The sequence below is a fragment of the Eulemur rufifrons genome, chromosome 28 (assembly GCF_041146395.1).
Source record: "Eulemur rufifrons isolate Redbay chromosome 28, OSU_ERuf_1, whole genome shotgun sequence".
Classification (NCBI taxonomy): Eukaryota; Metazoa; Chordata; class Mammalia; order Primates; family Lemuridae; genus Eulemur; species Eulemur rufifrons.
The window spans coordinates 42107046-42111983 of NC_091010.1; the positions used below are offsets into that span (position 1 = coordinate 42107046).

A 4938-nucleotide genomic window follows, 5' to 3' on the forward strand; every position below is an offset into this window, starting at 1 on the left:
CTCCACCTGCTTCCCTCCTTCCCCGCCACTCCTGCACCCATTTGAGTTCCAGCAGTGTCTGGGCAGTCGATGATGCATTTAATTCCTGACTGCCCCAGAGCTAGGAAAGCCTGTTTCTGGCCAATAAGCTAACTAGGAGATCTTCTGATTGGGCCAGTTTGATCAAATCCTATATAAACCCAAACAGCTCCAATAAGGTCTGCTCCAGAGTCCCTCCTGCAGGAACCATGTGTTTGGCCATACGTGTGGTGTGTCTATGCACCCTGCGTGGGCAAGGATTTTAGGGCACCTTTCTGTCTCCGATCCAACATTTGCATACCCACTTCAGCATTCAGAGGAAAAGGCTTCCAGTTTTTGCTCCAAGTCTTCCAGTGATGGAGAAAGCTTCTGGCTGAGCCTAATTGCCTTTGGACCATTATTACTGCCAAGAAAATTCTCCTAATATCACTGGCCTTTCTCCTAGAACACATTCTGGTGATATCCTTGCACACACTGTATATTGAGCAAATGGAGGGGATTTCAGTGCATTTTTATGGTGACTGTTTTTGCAACAACATGTTTTCATTTATTTGTTAGGCGTTTAGAAGTTGATGTAACCGTTCCCCTCCCTCTTCCCTCTCTCTCTTTTAGTGATAAATCATGAACCTTAGTGTTCCAGTTTCCAGCAAAGAAAAACAATTTATTTTGGCATCCTTTCTTGGATTTCTTCATGATCACAAACACATAAATTCAGGTCAACTGATGTTTTTAACTTCAGTGCTTTGAAATTTTGCCCCATAAAAATAACTTTTCAAATATGTGTAAATGTAATATTGAAAGGAAAAATATGCACAGTGATTACCTCTGTGTGATAGGATTAGGGACATATAAAGTTTTTTTCTTCTCTGAACCTTTTTTGATTTTTTTGAATTGTCTATAGTGAAAATGTTTAATGAGAAAATAAAACAAATATTTCCTTTGCAAACATTTTTCTTGCTTTCTTTCTCTAAGCATAATAAAATCATTATTTAAATTACATCTACGTAAAGTACACAAAAGTTCATTTCCTTGCCTTGCTTCATGAAGAGACAGACCGTGTTTCATTCATCTTGGTATCCTTGTCCCTTCCCTCCACTTTTCCATAGATTTATCAAGAAACTTTCACATAATAGGTGCTCAATCAACAGATACTGATTTAATTTCTTTTACTGAAATTAATTACTTTATGTAAGCTTCATAAAACATTTATTTTTAAAAAAAACCCAGGTCAGAGGTCACCCTTTTTAACATATAATTTCTCAGAATTCAGCACTTGTAGCAGAGGTGGCTACTTGTTATTTCGCAAAAAATTGGCACTCCCCTTCCATGGTTTAGATCTGCCAGCCCCTGCCTTCCCTGCTCCCTCTTCCTGAAGCTCCATAAGGCCACAAGCCTAAATTCTGGTCCGTGGAAAGTGCTATGTGTCATTCCCAGACAGGGCTCATAAAACTGCCTGCCCAATTGTCCATGTTCTCTTTTCTTCTCTGTCTGCCACTGGTGGAGCCTTTATCTGCCTGGGCCCCTACGGGTGATTGACTTTATGTGAATGAGTAATAAACCTCCATTGGATTAAGCTACTGAGATTTGGGGCATTACCTGGAACACAAGTTAATGTTACCTTAACACTAACAGCAGCAAACAAATCACTAACTCCTAGAAAAGATTAAAAAATGTTTTTACCATAATGGAAAGAAGAGTTAATGCAAGATATTTATGTTCTTACCTTCATAAAACTGAAACATTGCCAACCAGCTCCATTTTATACAAAGTAACATTTATATCCACATCCTGACAAAGAGGCCAAGAAAAATGAATAACAAGGAAATTGGGCAGCATTTATCTTCTGATTGCATTTAAAAGATGCCAACAGAATTGGTTGAAAATGAAAAAGTTTAGCTCACGTTTTCAGATAGAAAGGGTCAAACTAATTTTTTTTTAATAAGGGTTTTTCAGTGGTTGCAAAGCCATAAGTTAATCTCATCAATTTTGATAAAAAAAATAATATGGGTCCCGCCAACTGAATTGTCTCTGAGATATCTGGTTATGTCCATCAATTGGGTGCAAGCAAAGAGAAAATGGGCAGATGAAAGGGCCCTTTAGAGTTGGTTGCCAGAATGTGCCTGAAATTCCTGCCTATAGGGGGCGCCTTTTGGTGATGAATACCTGTAGGAACAGAGAATCCGGCTTATGTGTAACTGAAGGGCGGGTCCACTACAATGATCTGAAATGCACTTACTTAATCCAGGATATGTTGTTGATTTTTGTGTTGATGCTTCAACCTCATGTGCATATTTTCTGGCTATGATATAAGCATAACTTCCTGTAGAAATCATTAACTGCAGTGGAAATTTTTAGCAATGATGTAATTAAGTATTACATGTGCTCATTTATATAGAATACTACTGAAAAATGTCAGGTTGTTAAACAGAAAGTTTAAGGAAGTTAAACCATTCTTTGGTACATTCATCCGTAGGGTTTTTTTTTTTTTTTAAAGATTGCCTGGAATTTTTACTTAACTCTTATATTAATATTTACCTTTTAATGATGTTTGTCTAGACTTAAAATTCCTTAAAGAAAATGTCTTTGCGTGTTCCTCTATGGCAGGTAGTATAATGTCTTGTTCACCCCATAGGTGCACTTTTTAAATTTAAACTGGTAGTTTTAGAGGAGGTTACTATCACGTATTGTGTGACCTTGGACAAATTACTTAATTTCTCTGTGCTTCAATTTCTTACCTGCAAAATACAAATAGTAATAATATCTGCTTCGTGAGATTATTGAAGGGTGCTCATTTCGGCAGCACATGTACTAAAATTGGAAGGATACAGAGAAGATTAGCATGGCCCCTGCGCAAGGATGACACACAAATTCGTGAAGTGTCCCATAAAAAATAATTTAAAAAAATAGAATTATTGTAGGAATTAAATAAGATAATATACGCAAGGTTCTTAGAAGAATACCTGGCACAGAGTATATATTATATATATTAACTATTCTTATTAACACTTTTTTATTATAATTACCAGATGGCTTATATGTCTAAAAAAAATTCTATGTAAATGGAATGGAGTTTTCACATTGACTTAGTTATCATTTCAGAGACATTTTATCTAAATAAGTTGATTATCAATGTCTGTAGGATCTAAGATCTTGACTTTTTTCCCTCATTCTCCCCACCAGTTAATACTCTATTAAAAAAACAAATATATGCTTTGAATGAACTAGAAGTGCTGACATAAAAATTAAACAATGAAGTGTAATGAAATCAACAATTATTTTGTTGTGTTAAAAATTCATTCTAAGTGGTCCGTTTGGTAATTTTTTATTTTAAAATATGTCATTTTCTTAAATTGATTTTGTTTTTTCAGTACCTAAAAGTGAACAGCCAATAAGAGACACAAAGATCTTACCAACATGGGCCAAAAGGTCTGCAAAGGACTGCCCTGCGGAGGAAGAGCAGTAGAAATAATAGGATTCAATCAAGGACAGAAGAGAAAGAAAAGGGTATTTGTGTGTGCGCTAAAAGGCTGTCTTCTAATATTTCTCATTTAAAACTCTTTGCTTGATAAAATGTCATTTGCTTATGTCAGTTCAGGAGGCCAGAACACAGTACTATAGACTTGTGGCTTAGAAACAAGAGAAATTTATTTTTCACAGTTCTGGAGGCTGGAAGTCTGAAATCAGGGTGCCAGCGTGGTCAGGGTCTAGTGATGTCCCTCTTATTCTTCCAGGTCACAGAATGTCATCTTTTCACTGTATCCTCATGTGGAGGAAAGAGGGCTAGAGAGCTATCTGGGGTCCCTTTTATAAAGGCACTGATTCCACTTATGACGACCCCACCCTTATGACCTAATTACCTCCCAAAGGTCCCACCTCCTAATACCATCACATAGGAGGTCAGGATTTCAACAGATACATTTAGAGGAGGCACAAACATTCAGTCCACAATATCATCCGGTACTCAAAGTAGTTACCAGTGACCCCTCTTGCTTGCTTACCTTTTCTAACCAATCAATTGCCCACTCCTGTCAATTGATGTGACACTTACCAGATCATGCCTCACATTATCCCCTCCTTTTTCATTCCCAAGAAACCTCACCCATAGACTACAGAAATAACCTTAAAACCTTTGTTTATGAATGAATGAATTTGTTCATTGCATAAATTATAGGTGTTCATTGTCGATACTTTAGAAAAATCAGGTAAACAAAAAGGAAGAAAAAAATTAATGTCTTGAATCCCACCACTTTGAAATAATTATAGCTAACATTTTGGTATAAATACCACTATGTGTGTATATGTGTGTGTGTGTGTTAATGGAATCATGCTGCAATACTATTTTGTAATTAATATTTGTTCATGTCAATAGACTTTAACAATGCTGTTTCTATTAACTGTATAGTTTTCTATTTTATGGGTATAATACTATTTATTAACTCCACCTCCTATTGATGGTATGGAGGCTATTTCTAATCTTTTATTTTTATAACCATGCTTGTGATAAGCACCCTTGCAACTACATTAATCACATACATTCTTAATTATTTTCGTAAGATAAATTCATAAAAGCAGAATTATAAGGTCAAAGCCTGTACACATTTTTAGGGTGTTTGATAATGAGCCAAATGCAATATAGCTTCTTAATCTGCACCCCAACGTTCAGTAGTTCTTTTCTCCAAGTTATATTCGTCAGCACTACCAGATTAAATTTGTAAAGAACCCTAATAATGTCACTTTCCACCTCAAAAATCTTTCAGGATGCAAAATCCTCAGTATAGCCTTTGAGGCCCCTGTAATCAGGGTCCAACCTACCTTTCCAGAGTCATCTCTCGTTCTCCCGATATGACCCCACACCCCATGCCATTGCTTCTGCTGTCACCACCACCTGGAATACTCTCGATTTCCTCCCTGTCTCCACCC

The 4938-nt window shown here is 36.6% G+C and overlaps 1 non-coding gene across 1 annotated transcript; it reads left to right on the plus strand.

The window, feature by feature from the left end:
• The first annotated feature begins 2802 nt into the window (after positions 1 to 2802).
• Positions 2803 to 2909, plus strand: LOC138376697 (U6 spliceosomal RNA). The gene has a single exon (XR_011231682.1). It is a non-coding gene; the product is annotated as a U6 spliceosomal RNA (small nuclear RNA).
• The last annotated feature ends 2029 nt before the right edge of the window (positions 2910 to 4938 follow it).